General features: G+C 39.4%; 1 long non-coding RNA gene across 1 annotated transcript; it reads left to right on the plus strand.

Moving 5' to 3' along the window:
- The first annotated feature begins 501 nt into the window (after positions 1–501).
- Positions 502–22,482, plus strand: LOC120853565. The gene is made up of 3 exons (XR_005718811.1): positions 502–512; positions 12,239–12,244; positions 22,379–22,482. It is a non-coding gene; the product is annotated as an uncharacterized LOC120853565 (long non-coding RNA).
- The last annotated feature ends 382 nt before the right edge of the window (positions 22,483–22,864 follow it).

The following is a 22,864-nucleotide window of genomic DNA, read 5'->3' on the forward strand; positions in this document are numbered from 1 at the left end:
TCATTGACTCTTGAAGATGCACAGTATCCAGAAGGCCACGCTCGTATCATCTGATGCATGAGATGCCTTTTCTTGCTGCTCTGTTATGGCCTGGTAGTTCCTGGCCCCCATCAGTTCTTCTTATGCAGAATCTTTGACAGGCAAGTACCTCACTCCTCCCAAGCCACAGAAAGACTCATGAGTCCTTGTCCCACTCAGCTGGAAGTCGGTGCCAATCTCCCAAGTAATCCCATGTTTAGTCTTCTCATTTCAAGGCATCTAAAAGGCTATCTGAATCTCTTCTCTACTGGGAAAGGGTTGGGGATTCACAATATACTATCAATTCTCTCCAGAGAAATTTTGACTAAGGGACACATCTGGTCCATCTACATACCTGCACTTTTAAAGCTTTAAGTTGGGAGATGGGCTGAAATATTCACAAATATTCATGATACCTCTGCATGTTATGCACTGCCAGTCTGGCAACTATTGTTCTCTAGCTTCATGATCAATGCTGAAGTCCCCAGAAGACAGTAAAGCTGTCTTTATAGATGCCTTGCAAAATGACTTGGAGAGCTTCCCACCTTTTTTCTATGTTCTAAGCAGTTTTTATAAGGTAGGAGTTATTTTTTCCTTGAGAGCTTGATATCACTCTTGAAACATCTGTGCTTGTTTACTTCTAAGAGGTAGATTTTTTATGAGTGTTTTAATGTATCCTATAGTTTTTGTATATTCAGGCTTTCTATTTTGAGAACTTCTTGTCAGTTTATAGCAAAGAGCTATGAATTTTCTATACATTATATTTGCCTGCATAAAACACATTTTTGTTTTTAAAGCAAATTTAATTTCCAATTGAATTTCTTCTTTAAGTCAAAATGTTAAAAATTTGGCATATATATATATATATATACACACACACACATATATAGGCTTCTCGGATAGCTCATTTGGTAAAGAATCTGCCTGCAATGCAGGAGACCCCGGTCATGTATAGCATACATAAATGTGAAGTAGATGCAGAATCCCATATAGCAATATAGCAGAAAATTTACACTTATCATCTGTAAGATATCCATGATTTCATATTTAGGAAAATCTGCACTCACATTTCCACACATGAATCATACAGAATTACATATTTTCACAGTTGAAAGTCCATGCTAATATTTTAATATAACTTCTATAGAGAATTTAAAATTTAATGTAGGTTAATGAATGTCTATATTTTCCAAAGTTAAACACAGAGAATTCCATATATCATGTGTAGAATGTGCACATAGATTGTAATAAGTGTAAAATAAAACTTTAATATTTAAGCAGGAAAATATTTTTCCAGATTTTCATAGAGTATATTGTATGTTTATATATACATGTTTAGCTACTTATGATGATCAATTTCTAGGTTATGAGCTTATGATTGTCAAGCTATCATTACATGGTAGTCATTGGACATGGCCAGTATTACATCAGCTTTGAGGTATTATTTTATTTTCCTTTGTGTTTTAGTACATGATCATTTTTGTGCATTTCATCTGCTTTAAAAATAGTTTTTTACAGTACTATGTCTGAAACGTGGGAATAGGTTGAGATCGTTTAACCTATTCCCATGTTTCAAACAGTACTGTAAAAAATATTTTTTTTGTTTTACCAGAACACCTAACCTGCCTCTTGAGAAATATGTATGCAGGTTAGGAAGCAACAGTCAGAACTGGACATGGAACAACAGACTGGTTCCAAATAGGAAAAGAAGTAGGTCAAGGCTGTATATTGTTACCCTGCTTATTTAACTTCTATGCAGAGTACATCATGAGAAACACTGGACTGGAAGAAGCACAAGCTGGAATCAAGATTGCTGGGAGAAATATAAAGAACCTCAGATATGCAGATGACACCACCCTTTATGGCAGAAAGTGAAGAGGAGCTAAAAAGCCTCTTGATCAAAGTGAAAGAGGAGAGCGAAAAAGTTGGCTTAAAGCTCAGCATTCAGAAAATGAAGATCATGGCATCGGGTCCCATCACTTCATGGGAAATAGATGGGGAAACAGTGAAAACAGTGTCAGACTATATTTTTTTGGGCTCCAAAATCACTGCAGATGGTGACTGCAGCCATGAAATTTAAAGACGCTTACTCCTTGGAAGAAAAGTTATGAGCAACCTAGATAGCATATTCAAAAGCAGAGACATTACTTTGCTGATTAAGGTCCGTCTAGTCAAGTCTATGGTTTTTCCAGTGGTCATGTATGGATTTGAGAATTGGACTGTGAAGAAGGCTGAGTGCCGAAGGATTGATGCTTCTGAACTGTGGTGTTGGAGAAGACTCTTGAGAGTCCCTTGGACTGCAAGGAGATCCAACCAGTCCATTCTAAAGGAAATCAGCCCTGGATGTTCTTTGGAAGGAATGATGCTAAAGCTGAAGCTCCAGTACTTTGGCCACCTCATGCGAAGAGTTGACTCATTGGAAAAGACTTTGATGCTGGGAGGGATTGGGGGCAGGAGGAGAAGGGGACGACCGAGGATGAGATGGCTGGATGGTATCACGGACTCAATGGACGTGAGTCTGAGTGAACTCCAGGAGATGGTGATGGACAGGGAGGCCTGGCGGGCTGCGATTCATGGGGTCACAAAGAGTCGGACACGACTGAGTGACTGAACTGAACTGATGTCTGAAACTGATATATTTAATCATCATATAACACCTATTCACCATTGCTTCTTTCATCCTTCTTTCTTCTTGATTCATAGTTTTCTTACTAGAATTCATCATTAATACTATTTTTCTTATTGTGGCAAAATATATACAGCATTAATCTTACCATTTTGACTCTTTTTAACTCTATGATTCAGTGGCATTAGTTGCATTCACAATGCTGTCCAACCATAACCATTATCTCTATCTAATAACATTTTTAGATAGAATCTGGGTGGGTTAATTTTAAGAATTATTGTGCATATTAAATGTCCTCATGTCATCAAGAACATCCTTACTAAAGATAATCTTAAGAGGATTTTCCTTCAAAATTTTAAATCTATTGCTCTATTGGCTTCATGCTGAGAGCATTGAGAATGGGAGTTTGATTTGGTGAGCTCGATTGCCATGGCAAAATACCCTCAGACAGAGTGGCAAAACAACAGAGATGTGTCAACTGTGAAGGTATTAAAATAGCTAGCTAGTGGGAAGTTGCTGTATAACACAGGGACCTCACCTGGTGCTCTATGATGACCTAGAGGGGAGGAATGGGTGAGGGAGGGTGAAAACAAACAAACAAACACTAGAGATGTGTTTCTCAGAGTTCTGGGAGCTGGGTTTCTGAGATCAGGATGCCTGCGTGTTTGGTTGCTGGTTTGCAGATGGTTGCCTTATTCACATGGTGGCTTGGGAGAGAGAGGGAGAGACACACAGATACTGAGAGAGAGAGATCTGAGCTCTCCTCCTCTTCTGTTCTGGGTTGGTCTCAACCCATTGGTAGCAATGCTATTGACTAGAAGTGCCTGGGGGCTGCTCACCTGGGCCTTACTACTTGTGACAGCCCTGGGGCATCTCTGGACTGAGCCAGTGTTGACTAGAACAGCCTTTGTAGTTCGTATTATGATTTCAAGTCCCACTTCAGCAACAACCATCTATGATCTTTGAAAATATGACTCTTACTGTTAGGTCCTACAGGATACACTGCATACCCTGGGCCGGCAGCATGGCAGCAGGGAGAAAGACAGGGACAGTGTGGACCAAGGGTTATGTCTTTACTGGGATGAAAAACGGGGTGCTTGGGGTTTCATGGATTTACTCTTTATTGGTGAATTCAAAATATAAGACTGGGAATTAGAGTGTGAAGAGGATAAAGCAGGGTCCCTCAAAAAGGCACTTACCTAAGTTGGGCAAGGCTCCCTAAAACAGAAACTTCATGGGTGGGATAGCCAGTCTCCTTGACTATTTGTGTAGCTGGCAACGTGTGTTTATTCAAGAGAAAGGAATCTTTTGGACTCCATGGGAGAGGGCGAGGCTGGAATGATTTGGGAGAATGGCATTGAAACATGTATAATATCATATGAAATGAATCGCCAGTCCAGGTTCGATGCATGATACAGGATGCTTGGGGCTGGTGCACTGGGATGACCCAGAGGGATGGTAGGGGGTTCAGGATGGGGAACACGTGTACACCTGTGGTGGATTCATGCTGATGTATGGCAAAACCAACACAATATTGTAAAGTAATTAACCTCCAATTAAAATAAATAAATTTATACTAAAAAATAAAATAAAAGAATACCTTGGCAATCAAAGTTTAATGTCCCTCTTTTTATAGATTCCATGCATATGAATTAATATACAATATTTGCTTTTTTGTTTTTTATTTATTTCACTCTGAATGACAAACTCAGTGTCCATTCACATCTCTATAAATGGCTCAGTTTTGTTCCTTTTAAGGGTTGAATAATATTCCATTGCATATACGTACCACATCTTCATTTATTCCTGTGTTAATGAGCATTTAGGTTGCGTCCATGTATTGGCTATTAATAATCATGCTGCAACAAAAACTAGGTGGAGAAAGGAGGGAAGGCCATGGGAGAAGGCATAGGTGTATACATAGAGCTGCATTTCATTGTACAGCAGAAACTAATAAAATATTGCAAAGCAATTATAACCCAGTAATACTCTTGCCTGGAGAATCTATGGACAGAGGAGTGTGATGGACTTCAGTCCAAAGAATAGCAAAGAGTTGGATACAACTGAAGAGACTTAGCAAGCGTGTGCAGACACAATAATAATAATAGAAAGTGACAAGCAAAAAAAAAGAAAAGAAGGAAAGAAAACAATGTCAAGCACTTACATTATAATCAAAAAAGCTAAATGGCGGGTACTTACACTACATCTTCTTGTAGGGACATTAATCCCATCATGGGAGCCCAACTCTGACAACCATCTAAAGTTACCATAATTACTTCCAAAGGCCTCATCTGCAAATGTCACCACATTAGGGGTTACAGATTCAACTTAGGGACTAAAGATTAGGGACAGAAAGCATTCAGTCCATGATTGCAGTCTAATAGTTAACTTTCATTCATTTGTAGATATTTCTCCTCTGCCCTCCCTTTCTAGAAACTTTTATGGTTGTCTGTCTGTCTCTCTCTCTGCTAGTTTCATGTTTTATTATAATGGGTTCAGTAGGTATATATGAGTGTGTGTTTGTGTGTGTTTCTATTTTAATACTCTTGGCACTAGACAGCCACTTTTGGATGACTTATGTCTTTCATCAGTTTGAGAAACTGTTTTCTGTTATTTTGCTGGCTGTGTCCTCTCCTCAACCTTCTCTTTATCTTCTCCTGGAACACCAAGGATACATTTGTAATTTCTGGGTCTAAACCTTACTCTCTTCCATAACTGTTATTTACCTAAAGTGCTATGCTGTATCTCGTCTCACTCTGTGTTACTTTAAAGATTTCTAATGTGTCCATCTAAATTTTTATTCTGCATTTCAGTTCTCATAATTTGAAATTTTGATCAATAGTTTATTCTTTTGTATGAACCCAATGCACTTTTATATTTTCCAGAGGATATTAAAGTAGTGACACATTTATTTTTTATTTTTATTTTTTTAATTAATTAATTAATTTATTTTTCATTTTACTTTACAATTCTGTATTGGTTTTGCCATACATTGACATGAATCCACCACGGGTGTACATGCGTTTCCAAACATGAACCCCACGCGGACCCCCCGCCCCACAACATCTCTCTGGGTCATCCCCGTGTACCAGACCTAAGCGTGCTGTAGTGACACATTTAAAAAATTGAAAGTGTTAGTTGCTCAGTTGTGTCTGACTCTTTGTGACACCATGAATTGTGATGCACCAGTCTCCTCTGTCTGTGGAATTCTCCAGACAAGAAAACTGAAGTAGGTAGCCATTCCCTTCTGAGGTGATCTTTCTAATTCAGGGCTGGAATATGGGTCTTCTACAGCCTTTGACTGTGTGGATCACAATAAACTGTGGAAAATTCTGAAAGAGATGGGAATACCAGACCACCTGACCTGCCTCTTGAGAAACCTGTATGCAGGTGAGGAGGCAACAGTTAGAACTGGACATGGAACAACAGACTGGTTCTGAATAGGAAAAGGAGTGCGTCAAGGCTGTACATTGTCACCCTGCTTATTTAACTTCTATGGAAAAGGAGTATGTCAAGGCTGTATATTGTCACCTTGCTTATTTAACTTCTATGCAGAGTACATCATGAGAAACGCTGGACTGGAAGAAACACAAGCTGGAATCAAGATTGCCGGGAGAAATATCAATCACCTCAGATATGCAGATGAAACCACCCTATGGCAGAAAGTGAAGAGGAGCTAAAAAGCCTCTTGATGAAAGTGAAAGAGGAGAGTGAAATAGTTGGCTTAAAGCTCAACATTCAGGAAACAAAGATCATGGCATCTGGTCCCATCACTTCATGGGAAATAGATGGAGAAATAGTGGAGAGTTTCAGACTTTATTTTGGGGGGCTCCAAAATCACTGCAGATGGCGATTGCAGCCATGAAATTAAAAGACACTTACTCTTTCACAGGAAATTTATGACCAACCTAGACAGCATATTAAAAGCAAAGATATTACTTTGCCAGTAAAGGTCTGTCTATTCAAGTCTATGGTTCTTCCAGTGGTCATGTATGGATGTGAGAGTTGGACTGTGAAGAAAGCTGAGCGCTGAAGAATTGATGCTTTTGAACTGTGGTGTTGGAGAAGACTCTTGAGAGTCCCTTGGACTGCAAGGAGGTCCAACCAGTCCATTCTAAAGGAGATCAGTCCTGAGTGTTCATTGGAAGGCTGATGCTGAGGCTATAACTCCAATAATTTGGCCACCTCATGTGAAGAGTTGACTCATTGGAAAAGTCCCTGATGCTGGGAGGGTTGGGAGCAGGAGGAGAAGGGGACGACAGAGGATGAGATGGCTGGATGGCATCACCAACTCGATGGATGTGAGTTTGGGTGAACTTCGGGAGCTGGTGATGGACAGGGAGGCCTGGCGTGCTGCGATTTATGGGGTCTCAAAGAGTCATTCATGATTAAGCGACTGAACTGAACTGAACTGAACACTGCAGTCAGATTCTTTACCATCTGAGCCACCAGAGAAGTGCATGAAATGTTAAGATATGATATATTTTTACTGTTTACTATGATTGCTCACATGAATGTTGCTATATTGAGTTTCTTTATTTTTCATCGTATGACTTTTTCTTAAATGTTTGACAGTACATAATGAGTGTTCTCCTTTGTAGCTGAAGTTCCCTGTCCCATCCAATGTTTTATCTCTTTCCAGGACAGATTTGCATGGCAGGTGTATGCGTGTAGGGTAGCTCATCTTTGGTACTTTCAGTCTTTACCAAGAAATTGGTAGGAAGAATGAAACTGTTGGAGAGTGATTTCATCTTTTGTATGTTGATGCTTCCCTTTCTTCTTTGCAATCACCAGCCATTCATTCACTCTCCTATTCATTTTCACTTGCTGCTCACACTGGGAGGTTCAAACACCTGTGATGGCCAAAGGGCCCACGATGGCATCAGTATGTTTACAGGTGTTCCCAAGATGTGAATTCACCTTCCATGAAGGTGGGGCTTCCATGAAGCCCTATTTAGTCCCTTATAAATTACATAGACTTGTTTTTGTAACTAGCATCCATCTTTCAGGAATAAAACTCTTTTTCCTGGTACTATTTTGCAGGAATACTTTCTTATGTACCTTTGAGCTGAGGTTTCCTTTTTCGGTTCTGATCCTACGTGGCTTATGCCAATCAACATTGTCTAAAATTTTTTCTCATCTTCAAAGATTCTTGTTGATGTTTTCCAAGGGAATTATTGATTTTTTTTTTCTTTTAACCAGAGCTTCCTTGGTTCTAGGAAGTTTAGAAAAGATGAAGAAACTGCAGTTCATGCTATATCATGCATCATATTCAAGTCCTTCAGGGTCAGTTAAAATTACTGCTAACTATACGAAGATCATGGCATCTGGTCCCATCACTTCATGGGAAATAGATGGGGAAACAGTGGAAACAGTGGCAGACTTTATATTTTTGGGCTCCAAAATCACTGCAGATGGTGACTGCAGCCATGAAATTAAAAGACGTTTACTCCTTGGAAGAAAAGTTATGACCAACCTAGATAGCATATTCAGAAGCAGAGGCATTACTTTGCCAACAAAGGTCCATCTAGTCAAGGCTATGGTTTTTCCAGTAGTCATTTATGGATGTGAGAGTTGGACTGTGAAGAAAACTGAGTGCCAAAGAACTGATGCTTTTGAACTGTGGTGTCGGAGAAGACTCTTGAGAGTCCCTTGGACTGCAAGGAGGTCCAACTGGTCCATCCGGAAGGAGATCAGCCCTGGGATTTCTTTGGAGGGAATGATGCTGAAGCTGAAATTCCAGTACTTTGGCCATCTCATGTGAAGAGTTGACTCACTGGAAAAGACTCTGATGCTGGGAGGGATTGGGGGCAGGAGGAGAAAGGGATGACCCAGGATGAGATGGCTGGATGGCATCATGGACTCGATGGACATGAGTCTGAGTGAACTCAGGGAGTTGGTGATGGACAAGGAGGCCTGGTGTGCTGCGATTCATGGGGTCACAAAGAGTCGGACACGACTGAGCGACTGATCTGAACTGAACTGATGGGCTTCCCAGGTGGCACAAGTGGTAAAGAACCTGCCTGCTAATGCAGGAGATGCAAGAGATACGGGTTCGATCCCTGAGCTGGGAAGATACCCTTGAGGAGGAAATGGCAACCCACTGTATTATTCTTCCCTGGCGAATCCCACGGACAGAGGAGCCTGGTGGGCTAAAGTCCATGGAGCCACAAAGAATCGGACACGACTGAAGCAAACTAGCTTGCTGGCTTGCTTAGGTGTGTATCCAAGCAAAAAAAAAATTATATATATATAATTATCCATTTTTTAGTAATCAATATTTAGTATTTTAGTATAATTCAAAAAACATGCATCTGTGGTTATCACAATTATTAGAATAAACACTGTATAATAAGAACAAAAATTGAAGGCTAATGCACTATAAAATTCTAAAAAAAAGTAGATCCTTCATCATTTATTTCTGGTTTGCCATTGTCTTTCTTCCTGGGAGGCAATTCTAAGAAAAATTTAATCTGCAAGTGTATTTTATAATTCTTTACTAAAATCAACAGAGTTATTTTAGAAACTTGAATGGAGAATTAATATTATTAATTCCAGACCAGTAAAATCTATCAGCTTTTCAAGTCAACATTCAGAAAAAAAATAAAGAAGAATGAAATGAGATTTAAATGTACTGTTTGGGGATCCTGGGTCGGTACCAGGAGCTTGCCAATCTGGGGGCTTCTAAGATTAACAGTTAAAGGAAAATAGAGAAAACCAAACTTGCTGAGGGTAAAACTGGAAGAAAAAGAAACTGAGGTAAAAATGGAACGGTCTAACTCACTGTGAACCTGTAATACACAAAGAGCCAAAATAATCAGATGAAATGGGTAGAGGGCAGAACTAGTAGTTCACCTAATTTTAGATAAAAGCACTGTGCTTTGGTAAAGCTATCTGCCTGTCTTTACTGAGCTTCTGGGAAGTTTCACCTATTTCGTTGTTTCCCATGAACTTTGAGAGCCCCAAAGAAGAAACTATACCTGTTTACCTAACTAGCAGTATCTCATAAACCTTAAATCAGGTGGTATAAGGGAAGAACACATAATATACTTATAAATCAATAAAGAATTAGAAAAAGAAGTTGGAGGAAGATGCAGAAATTAAATAAGGGTAGTGCAAGAACACTATACAGTCAGCAAAAACAAGACCGGGAGCTGAATGTGGCTCAGATCATGAACTACTAATTGCCAAATTCAGACTTAAATTGAGAAAGTGGGGAAAACCACTAGACCATTCAGGTATGATTTAAATCAAATCCCTTATGATTATACACTGGAAGTGAGAAATAGATTCAAGGGATTAGATCTGATAGACAGAGTGCCTGAAGAACTATGGAAGGAGGTTTGTGACACTGTACAAGAGGCAGTAATCAAGACCATCCCCAAGAAAAAGTAATGCAAAAAAGAAAAATGGCTGTCTGAGGAGACCTCACATATAGCTGTGAAAAGACGGGAAGCAAAAAGCAAAGGAGAAAAGGAAAGATATGCCCATCTGAATGCAGAGTTTCAAAGAATAGCAACGAAAGAAAAGAAAGCCTTCTTCAGTGATCAATGCAAAGAAATAGAGGAAAACAATAGAATGGGAAAGACTACAGATCTCTTCAAGATAACTAGAGATGCCAAGGGAACATTTCATGCAAAGATGGTCACAATAATGGACAGAAATGGTATGGACCTAGCAGAAACCTAAGACATTAAGAACAGGTGGCAAGAATACACAGAACAGCTATGCAAAAAAGATCTTCATGACCCAGATAATCAAGATTGTGTGATCACCAACACAGAGCCAGACATCCCGGAATGCAAAGTCAAGTGGGCAATAGGAAGCATCACTACCAACAAAGCTAGTGAAGGGGATGGAATTCCAGTTGAGCTATTTCAAATCCTAAAAGATGATGCTGTGAAAGTGCTGCACTCAATATACCAGCAAATTTGGAAACAGTAGTGACCACAGGACTGGAAAGGGTCAGTTTTCATTCCAATCCCAAAGAAACGCAATGCCAAAGAATGCTCAAACTGCCACACAATTGCAGTCATCTCACACACTAGCAAACTAATGCTCAAAATTCTCCCAGCAAGGCTTCAACAGTACATGAACCATGAACTTCCAAATGTTCAAGCTGGTTTTGGAAAAAGCAGAGAAACCAGAGATCAAATTGCCAACATCTGTTGGATCACTGAAAAAGCAAGAGAGTTCCAGAAAAACATCTACTTTTGCTTTATTGACTATGCCAAAGCCTTTGCTTGTGTGGACCACAATAAACTGTGGAAAATTCTTCAAGAGATGGGAATACCAGACCACCCAACCTGCCTCTTGAGAAACCTATATGCAGGTCAGGAAGCAACAGTTAAAACTGGACATGGAAAAACAGACTGGTTCCAAATAGGAAAAGGAGTACTTCGAGGCTGTATATTGTCACCCTGCTTATTTAACTTACATGCAGAGTACGTCATGAGAAATGCTGGGCTGAAGGAAGCACAAGCTGGAATCAAGATTGCCGGGGAAAATATCAATAACCTCAGATATGCAGATGACACTACCCTTATGGCAGAAAGTGAAGAGGATCTAAAAAGCCTCTTGATGAAACTGAAAGAGAAGAGTGAAAATGTTGGCTGAAAACTCAACATTCAGGAAACTAAGATGATGGCATCTGGTCCCATCTGCTGCTGCTGCTGCTGCTGCTAAGTCATTTCAGTCGTGTCCGACTCTGTGCGACCCCATAGACGGCAGCCCACCAGGCTTCCCTGTCCCTGGGATTCTCCAGGCAAGAACACTGGAGTGGGTTGCCATTTCTGGTCCCATCACTTCATGACAAATAGATGGGGAAACAGCAGATTCAGTGAAAAACTTTATTTTGGGGGGCTCCAAAATCACTGCAGATGGTGACTGCCAGCATGAAATTAAAAGGTGCTTGCTCCTTGGAAGGAAAGTTATGACCAACCTAGATAGCATATTCAAAAGCAGAGACATTCCTTTGCCAACAAAAGTCTGTCTAGTGAAAAATATGGCTTTTCCAGTAGTCATGTATGGATGCGCAGAAAAATTGATGCTTTTGAACTGTGGTGTTGGAGAAGACTCTTGAGAGTCCTTCGGACTGCAGGGAGATCCAACCAGTCCACCCTGGAGGAAATCCGTCCTGATTATTCATTGGAAGGGCTGATGTTGAAGATGAAACTCCAATACTTTCACTATCTGATGCGAAGAACTGATTCACTAGAAAAGACCCTGATGCTGGGAACGACTGAAGGCAGGAGGAGAAGGGGACGACAGAGGATGGGATGGTTGGATGGCATCACTGACTCAATGGACATGAGTTTGAGTAAACTCTGGGTGTTGGAAAATGAAAAGGAGTCCTGATGTGGTGCAGTCCATGGGGTGACAAGGATTCGGACATGACTGAGGGTCTGAACTGAACTGAGTGCAAGAACAAATTTTGGTGTTTCAATATGAAATTTTGATAACATGAAAAGAAATATCTTTCTGTTCCTTTGATATAATCAAACAGGTAACTCAACATTGATAATCAGTGGATAAGGGGCTGGGTGTTTGTCATAGAGCTTTACATGTTCAAAGAAAAGAAATTGTGTGAGTGAGGGAGATGTAACTGGGTATATTTCTGGTATATAGTCATTATAAGTTGTTTGATTAAATCTCTGAACCGAAAGATTTCTCTGGCATTGTGACAGAAAACTGTATTCAGTTTCTAATGACATTTCTAGCAATACTCTGCCCCAGGAATTGCAGGTATTTAGGGATAGTATAAAACTGCAGTCAAAAAAAAAAAAAAATTGACTTGGAATCCGTGTGTGACTTCATCAATTTTGCTGCTGTTCTATCCAATTAATCAATTTTACATGTCTATGAAACAAGTAACATTTAACGGATGGTCCTCCAAAAATTTTTAAACAGATTTAACTTTAAAGGAAAGAAATTCTGTGTATTTTCCATCTGTATAATTTATTTATAAGTTGTGTAGAACTGTGCATTGGTGTGTATGTATACACATATACATATATCTCCAGTCCTTGTGCAAGAAAAAATGAAACTGATTCTGGTGGATTTCCCCTCCAATAATTTCAGAAACTGCACAGCAGTGACCTGAATATGTATACAACTTCATTGTAAAGCAATCTCTTCTGATATTTCTGTTATGATAATAACCATCTTCAAAGTCATAGCTTCATAGAGCAAAGTGCAGAAAGTAATCTTAGCAAGATTTACAACTTGTGTATATCATATTCCACATCTATTCAAGAGGTTAGACCACCTGCTGAGAATATTTATCCTGTATTTCCATAGGCTTTGAAATAGCTAAGGCTTTGAGTACTACAAAGGACCACATCCTCAACACAGCCTCAATAAGAAGTCCTTTATTTGTGGTAGGTTGGCGTATAAAGCCAATGTTGTACATTGATCTCATTCCAGATTCTTGTATCTACTTTTTTTTCCCTGGAGTTTAGACACCTATAATTTCTGGTGTGTCTCAAAATAATATTTGATCTAGCAATTTCTATGAAATCTCCTGATTTATTTGACAAAGAATTAGAGATATGCTCCTTTGACTGCCACTGAGGTCACAATATAAGAATGCACCATATTTATAAATACATTCATAAATTTCATGCATGTTTATTAAAGATTTTTTAAGACTAACCAATCTGTGAATTAATCATGATTGCTAAAAAATAGTATTAATAGCTGAGACTTATGTTATGCTTACTCTTCTCCAGAATTTAATTCCAAAACTGTTTTCCTAGAATTTAATTTTGAAACCATATGCAACTTTCTTTAGTAACCCTGTCCTAAAAGAGATGACACTTTAATAAGTAAGCAGACTATTCCAGTATATCTTACTTTAAATATGAAATGCAGTGGAATTCCACAGCAGGGGCACTTATAGTTCTTTGGACTTCAGGGAAAATTTAACACAAATATGTTATCTTAGATGAAATGCAAAGAGGAAAAATAAAAGAAAGGAATGCAGGGCAAAGTGAGGATATATCAATGAATATCAGGGAGCACTCTGCAAAAAAACCTGGAGGTACTGTTGGTCCATGATAAGATGTGGAAAGCAAAAATAGCAGTAATTCTAGAGCATAAACATGTAGTGTGGTGAGGTGGACTGTGCAGATACATACCAGATTTTAAATGACCTTTATACTCTGTAGGTGACTTAAATTTGTAAGTGATTTAAATGGAGTTCCTAGCCATTTTGAGTAGGGAAGTTATGTTGTTAAGATTGCATTGTTAGGGTGGAGGATATATTGGAGAGAATTAAACTCTGTATTAAATTAATACAGAGGAGAGGCTCTGGCAACGGTTCAAGAAAAATGTAATGCACACTAGAATTAGGAGAGGTATTATGAAAATGGAGAAAGAGATACAGATTCAGGAGATGTTAAGAAGACAGCCACAAAGGATGATAATAGATTGGATATGAGTGAAATGGAAGAATTGGGAAATGGTATAAAGTTTGATGGGAAACCAACTCTGCATTTTATGACTTAGGAAACTGAAATCATGAAATTATCCTTTTCCAAGAAATGATTCACAAGACTGGCATCACGTTTAGAGAGGCATTATGACATTAGCTTTGGATATGTGCAATTGATAGTGTCTGTGAGATATACCAGTGGAAAGATCTGGTAAGTAAATGGATATATGGGTCTGGAACTCAGTGGAGTCTTCCCTATAACTTAAAGATAGATTTAATATTTATTATGTCCTTTTTATGTCTGCCATGTGTTACCCTAGTAACAATTGCTATTGCTGTTTAGTCTCTAAATTGTGTCCAACTCTTCGTGACCCCACGGACTGCAGCATGCCAGGCTTCCTTATCCTTCACTGTCTCTCAGAGTTTGCTCAAATTCCTGTCCACTGAGTTGGTGATGTTACCTAACCATCACATCCTCTGCCTCCCTAGTCTCCTTTTGCCTTCAATATTTCCCAGCATCAGGGTTTTTCCCAAAGAGTCAGCTTTTCTTAGTAACAGTACATAAGTCTAAAGTAGAATAAACATGAGAAGGCAGAGAAATAGAGGTTTAAGGGATGTAGAATATGGACCCAAAGTAAATAGGTTTTCAAAATTTAGGCCAAGAATGGTGTTTTATGATTCAGTGGTTGACTATCACATAAGCTAATAAAAACTGTGAGTTGAGAACTAATAAGTTGAACCATACTAGGCTTAGCAATATAGAAGTCTGTAATAAAATTAGGAAGATCAATTTATTTTAATTGAAAAGAAAACAGTCAACTTTACTTCTCAACTTTGTTGAGAAGTGACTGGTCTTTTGAAATAAACTGAAATGGTGTGTATATTGCTCTTTCTAAATGAAGGAATTTGAAAATAAAGAATTAAAAAATCAGTAAGACTTCTTCTTTTAATATTGTTAGTCTACACCATTTCAATCGAATCTCCCTCCAAAGATATTTTTAAAAGTTAAAAAAAAGACACATCTTAGTAGCATGAAAACTGTACTAAAACAGTGACAAATTGCTGTTTCAATATTAAGGTAAGTATAAGAACTCCAAGGACTTCCCAGGTGGTACTAGTAGTAAAGAACCCAACTGCCAATGCAGGAGACATAAGAGATACAGGTTCGATCACTGGGTCGGGAAGATGCCCTGGGGAAGGGCACAGACAGCCCACTCCAATATTCTTGCCTCCAGAATACCATGGACAGAGGGGCCTGGAGAGCAATGGTCCACATGGTCCCCAAAAGTTGGACATGACTGAAGTGATTTAGCATGCATGTACACAAGAACGCCAACACATAAAACTGAGCAGGATCTAGCCCCAAGACATTTGTCTCCTTGAAGAGCAACTCCTGCTGAAAATAACTGTAACCAACTGTGATGATAGCGATGAGAGTCCTGAGAACACAGGGATGAAAACCCTAAAGAAGCATTCCCAGCCTCTTTCTGGATTTACCCCATTGACCTCAACCTTGGGTCAAAGAGGAGAACAGTCATTTTTCAGTTGATTCTAGCAGCTGGAGGAGTGGGTGGCACTGCAGGGCCAACCCAAAGTGGAAGCCCACTGTAGCAGCCTTGCTCTTCAGAGGCAGAACACCTGGAGGACTACACTTGGGAGTGGGGATGGAGACTGTACTCTGCTAGGGAATTAGCCAGACCAGAAGACCCCAGAGCTTTGGCTCAGGGCAGCAAGAGACCTCAGGTACTTGGCAAGAGAAAAAAACAAACAAACAAACAAAAAACCGACCCTGTCTAGAAGGAAAAGCTAGTGTCCTGCGATGAATGCTCTGAGAAACATACATCACCTGTGTGTATTCTTGCTACCCTACTGCCCAAAAGCACAGCTTGAGTCTAACCACAAGAAAATAATGATGAAAAACAGATAATGGCATTTTTCAAAATAACCGGAACTATTTATGACACTACCTTGAGAGACAAAAAAAGAAAAAAAAAAAGGACAACTGTTCTAGATAGCAGAAACTAGAAAGTCATGAAAATCACACGCAGAGAGATCTCCGATTGCATCTTGGATTGTTTTTCAGGACAATAATGCAAATTATTGGGACAATGGGTAGGTTTGGTTAGGAAGTATATTGTTACAAAAGGTTTGAGTGAACTCCGGGAGTTGGTGATGGACAGGGAGGCCTGGCGTGTTGCAACTCATGGGGTCCCAAAGAGTAGGATACAACTGAGCAACTGAACTGAACTGATGTTCATGTTACATTTTCCGAGTATGATAGATTGTGTTTGTATCAGGTAATGTGTTTATGTGTTTTTCTTAGAAGATACTGAATGTCTAGACATGAAATGCCATATATACTCTTCAAATATTTTGGCATCAGATGTTTGTGTATGTGTGTGTGGAGTACAGATATGGCAAGATGTGGTCAATTAATCAGTCTAGATGATGATTCCTTGAGGTTCATTGTACATTGCTTGTGAGTTTTCTTATTATATTTGCCATCTTCAAATTAAATTATTGGCCAGAAAAATGGGTAAAAATCATCATCCCAAATATTTTCAGTATTTAAAATGTATTATTTTATTTAATCATCATAGCAACTCATTTAATTTGCCCTAGAGATCATACAACCACAATATTATTTTGAATTTTTCCATTTCCAGATAAAATTTGAACAGTTTGTATTTTTTTTGTATTTGTATTAGATTATCCAGCTGAAGATGTACTGTAAAAATTTTATGCAATGGAAAGGGTACATGAAGCCTTTTTGGATAGCTTGTTTTCTGTTACATTAAGAAGTCATGATACCAACTTTTAAAAAAGAAAATCACAATATATTTATCATTGGCCTAATATTTTTAGATTTCTTTTGCCATTAAGGATTATCTCCTTGGGTATTAAATCCAAACCTCATTCTTAAATCCCATTAGTTTACATTAAACAAAATATTTCTCAGATAAAAGGAAAAATATGAAAGGAGTTAAAATGATATTTTAAACTAACAGAGAAAGAAATTGAAGTAATCATTCCCAAATTCTTATATATTAGCATGGAGACTTAAGGCTGTTTGTTTTATTATTGACCTTTCCTTTTAAATCCAAAAATGAAGGTCGTAATTTCTTGAGGGAATTATATTAGTCTTAAGAAGTAATTTAGTGAAGAGTCTTGAACTCTTTCTGCATTAACAAATGAAACCAAAATTTAAGACAATACAAAAATTCCCCATGACCTACTCATAGGATAAATGTGGCTATATATCACAAGCTAATGCAAACACATTAATATTAAGTCTTCAGATTGAGCTATAGTAACATAAACAGGAAATAATGACCCACCAGTGATCAAACAGTAGATGTTAAAGATCTTAAGAAAGATTTTCTTTTCTGTTTTTAGTATCAGCCATCTATTATATTCAGATGTACATAACTAATTAGCCATCAAATACATTAAAGGAAAAATGCTGGTATTTTATATTCATTTTCTCTGATAATTTTCTTTTGAAGAGCAATGCTGAAAAGAATTGTGAAAACATAAGAGAGAAATAAGGTTGCTGTTTTAAAGTTAAAACTTGGATCAACAAATTAGATCAACAGATATAAACATCCATAAACATCTCAGAGTGGGGACTGTAAGACTTAAATAAAACTCAGTTGAAAACACCGAGATATCTAAATAAAGAATATAGTAACAAAAGTTGACCTTGTAAAAGTGAAAAGCACAGAAATGACAACCACAGAGGCAGATACCGATGTGCAAACTCCAAGAGTAGGAAGACTCAGTGGACTTAGGGTTCCAGGTCAAGTCTCCCACCCGGGGAACGGACTCTCTTTGTCCTGACTTCATCTCAGCAAGACTTTTGTTTTCACAGTAGTTTAGAAGACAGTGTTGCTGATTTTTGTTTCTTTACCTAATGAGATGCTAGATCCTAAAGCTTGTTATAGATGGTGCATTGGTTGAGAACAGGTTATAGGCTGCCACATACACTTCATAACTAAATGTACCTATAGTCCTAATGATTTGTATTATTGTCTTAATAAACAATCCAGGATGCAATCAGAGATCTTTTTTTTTCCCTCTTGCATTTAGTTTTCATGCCTTTCTAGTTTCTTTAATTCAGAAACTAGATAGTTCATCTTTTTTGCCTCTCATGTTAGTATGATAAATAGTTCTGGCTATTTTGGAAAAAAAAAGTAATATCTACTTTATAAAATTATTTTCTTGTGGTTAGACTCTGTTGTTCTTTTGTAGCAAGAATACATACAAGTGATGTATGGTTCTCAGAACTTGCATCACAGGACACTAGCTTTTCCTTCTAAATAGGGATTTTATTTCTCTTGGCAAGTGCCTGGGGAGAAGGCAATGGCACCCCACTCCAGTACTCTTGCCTGGAGGATCCCATGGACAGAGGACCCTAGTAGGCTGCAGTCCATAGGGTCACTAGGAGTTGGACACGACTGAGCAACTTCACTTTCCTTTTCACTTTCACTTTCATGCATTGGAGAAGGAAATGGCAGCCCACTCCAGTGTTCTTGCCTGGAGAATCCCAGGGACAGGGGAGCCTGGTGGGTTGCCGTCTATGGGGTCGCACAGAGTTGGACACGACTGAAGCGACTTAGCAGCAGCAGCAGCCAAGTGCCTGAGGTCTCTTGCTGTCCTGAGCCAAACCTCTGGGATTTTCTGGTCTCACTAATGACCTAGGAGAGTGGAGTCTCCAGCCTCACTCCCAGGTTAGCCTTTCAGGTGCTCTGCTCCTGAGAGGCGGGTGTGCTACTCTGGGCTTTCACTCTGGGTTGGCCCATCCCTCTAGTCGCTATAAAGCATGAAATTGGAGCTCAAGAATATCTCCAGCAAATAAAATAAAATCTGTGCTGATAGAACTCAGAACAATGGTGGGGGGAGGGGAGTCACACCTATATGGGGATTCATGATCCTGACAGGCAAGTAAGAGGAGAAAAACATGTCTGGAAAGGACCACTTGGTTCCAGAAGGTTTTCTAGAAGTGCTCTAGAAGCTAAAGGACTGGTGGCTCTATAGATGTTTATAATTGTCAAAACTCATCAAACTGTACTCTGAAAATACGTGCATTTTAGCTTGTAAATTATTGTTAAGGAAAGTTCATATGGACTTTTAAAAGAAAAAGACTATTCCAGGTCTAAGTGCCGCATGACAAGTTAGCCAGAAATTCATTATTGGCAGGCTGAATACAAAACGGCACAGGTTCCACTTCTTAATGGGGGACGTGTTGAAGAATTTGGGAACTCTGTTTTGGAATCACTGCATGGTGTCCACTGACAACAAATTATTTACATTTCTCTCACATGCGTGATATCTCCTCCCCCATACACACACACACACACACACACACTCCCACAGTTTCATTCTGTTAGGACATTAATTCAAAGCCTATAAATCTCACCATCTCACCTCTGGAACAAAATTGCTTCACAATCACTATTGCTGGGTAACAATGACTCCACAACAGTAGTTCAAAGCCACCATATTATTATTCTTGCAGAACTGGGGGAATTGAGGTTTTACCCAGGGAATGGTTAGCCTCAGCTGGGGCAGTGACAGGAGCACCTACATTTCTTGTCTCCCTGGAGCTTGGCTTCCTTGCAACAAGATGGCTACAGGCTATTCACATACCTGTTATGACAACCCAGGGTTCCACGTGTGAGTGTTTTGGGGACCCATTGCCGTTTGGTGCCCACCATCACAGGACTCTCTGCACCTCTGATGCTGACCCAAAGGATTGGGATGGTAGCAGTGTTGAAGAACTTGAGAGCTATGTATGGCCAAAGTGGGGAATGTGGGTGGAATGAAGGATATTTCTTCTATAAGAGACTGAATTGCTATCTTCCTGAGATGCCACCACGACAGTGTAATGACCATTACTTACATATCCAACTGTAGCAAGACTGGCTTTCAGTTTCTTAAGCTGGAGATAATTTTATCACCAGAAGCAATTTATCGTGACTATCACAGATCTTTTGCTTTGACGCTTTCCCCCTACTCTATTTCAAGAACTTTTGTGAGCTCTGGGAGTAAGTCTCCAGACTGGAGAGAGACGGGAATCTGCTCATGTCACCTGAAAACACTAAGCACTTCAGCCCAGGGAGCCCAGCCTGTAAAGACTATCTGTTAACTTAGAGGGCTGGGATGGGGAGGAAAGGGAGGCTCAAGAGAGGCATGGTACATATGTCATTATGGCAGATTTGCATGGTGTGGCAGAAATCAACCCAACATTGTAAACCAATTTAACTCCAATTAAGATTTTTTTAAAAAGTATCTTGAAAGAAAAAAGCAATTGGTTACCAAAGAGCATACTGGTTAGTGGAGGAACCTACCTTGATCTCTTATTTTATACTCAAAATAATCTGATCAAAGAATTAGGAAAAATATCATTGTTCCCATTTTGTATTGGATGATGAGTCCCTGAGAGGTGAGACGATGCAGGGCAATGTTCAAGACAGGGAGCTTTGGTTGTCTCATACACCAGGTTGGCCAGAAAGTTCATTCTTATTTTCCATACTAGAAAAACCTGAATGAACTTTCTGGCCAACCCAATACCTTGGCACCAGTCCTTGGGAACATTGACAGTTAAAAAAAATCTGCAATGCCTTATGTGTGTGTTTTTCTTTAATGTGAACTTACTTGTGTTGTCAGTAAATATCACAACACTAAATATGTTTATGCTTGTACTGAACGTGCTCAGTTGCTCAGTCATGTCTGGCTCTTAGCGACTCCTATAGCCCACCAGGCTCCTCTGTCGATGGGATTTTCCAGGCGAGAACACTGGAATGGGTTGCCACTTCCTTCTCCAGGGGAACTTCCTTAACCAGAAGGGGAACTCACGTCTCCTATACTGCGGCAAGTTCTTTCCTGACTGAGCCACCAGGAAGCCCTTGTAACTGAGTAAATCTTTTATTTTCCTGGGGATTTGCATCATTCATGCTTCATCTCATTCCATATCACTGTCTCTATGGAAACTTTGGTTTTGACACCAATATACCCTGAAATGGCCTTCCCAGGGGGCACTAGTGGAAGATCCCATCTGCCAACACAGGAGATACAACAGACGTGGGTTCTACCCCTGTATGAGGAAGACCCCCTGGAGGAGGGCACGGCAACCCATTCCAGTATTCTTGCCTGGAGAATCCCATGGACAGAAGAGCCTGGAGGGCTACAGTCCACGGGGTCACAAAGAGTTGGACTCAACTGAAACAACTTAGCATGCAAACCCCAAAATAAAACTAATCCTGATCTATTGTTTCCTAGTTAAATCATTTATCTAACCTGCTCAGTTAACTACATGTTGCTTCTCAGTAAATAGAGCCTCAAACAACCTCAGTCCTTTTGGTATTTTTGAGTGAGCCAAGATCAGAATAATGGATGCTGAAGAACCTTCAGAGTAGATAAATAAGAAAACACAGTCATTTGTTTAAAGCCCATGAAGGGCAATCCTCTTGTGAGATTCATTAGCTTATTTTCAGCATAAAAATAGTTACCATAGAAACACATTATGACAATATATACTCTCATTTTCTGTGGAAATGTAGATTAGAGTCACCTTGAGAAGTTGAAGCTCAGGCTTTTGTAAGAGCTGTTCAGATTTTCCATACTGTGAAATAACACTTAAAAAATGTGTTTCTATTATTTTTTTCAATTAAATACAATGATAAAACTGTATATGAAAAAAAAGGATCAATCAGATTATTCAAGGTCAAGGGCATGTTATCAGATAAGAGATCATTAAATCTCAAAGATTTTATAAACCTCACTTTGGGTACATTAACTCTATTAGAAGGCACAATTTGTTTCCATATTTCATCACTTTTGGAAGTTTATAAATATAGTCTGCTGCTGATGTGAACAGCTGACTCATTGGGAAAGGACCGAGGATGAGATGGTTGGATGGCATCACCAATTCAATGGACATAAACTTGGGAAAACTCTGGGAAATGGTGAGGGACAGGGAAGCCTGGAGTGCTGCAGATCATGGGGTAGTGAAGAGTAAGACACAGCTTCAGTTCAGGCAGTTCAATTAAGTCGCTCAATCATGTTCAACTCTTTGCAGCCCCATGGACTGCAGCATACCGGGCTTCCCTGTCCATCACCAACTTCCAGAGCTTGCTCAAACTCATGTCCATTAAGTTGGTGATGCCATCCAACCAACTGATTCTCAGTCATCCACTTCTCCTCTTGTCTTCAATCTTTCCCAGCATCAGGGTCTTTTCCAAAGAGTCAGTTCTTCACATCAGGGGGCCAAAGTATTGGAGTCTCAGCTTCAGCATCAGTCTTTTGGAAAGGTTGTTGCTGACCAACGAAAAGACATTGGGATTCTTGGCCTCCAGAAGAGAAGAATTCAATCCTGGCCCAGAGATGAGGCTCAATCACTCAGAGCTTTTGTGCAATAGAGTTTTATTAAAGTATAAAAGGGATAGAGAAAGCTTCTGACATAGACATCAGAAGGGGGCAGAAAAAGTGCCCCCTATTACAATGAATGTCTGAAGGTTGCAAAGAGATCCACTTGCTCAATTTACATTTCAAGATAACAGGATTAGCCAGAAGGCCCTCAAGAAGGAGAAACTGTCCTCAAGCAGGATACATCTCTGCTATATAATCCTTAGTACAGAGTCCAAACCAAGTTGTTAGTTGTGTAATCATCAGTCAGGCTAAACACACACACACACACACACAAATGTTTTAAGTGACCAAGACTAAGGAATGTAGAGGGGAAAAATAATTCTGTCCTTTCTTCCTCCTTGAGAATTCCAGACCCC

This window comes from Oryx dammah, unplaced genomic scaffold, assembly GCF_014754425.2.
Source record: "Oryx dammah isolate SB20612 unplaced genomic scaffold, SCBI_Odam_1.1 HiC_scaffold_26, whole genome shotgun sequence".
Taxonomy (NCBI): Eukaryota; Metazoa; Chordata; class Mammalia; order Artiodactyla; family Bovidae; genus Oryx; species Oryx dammah.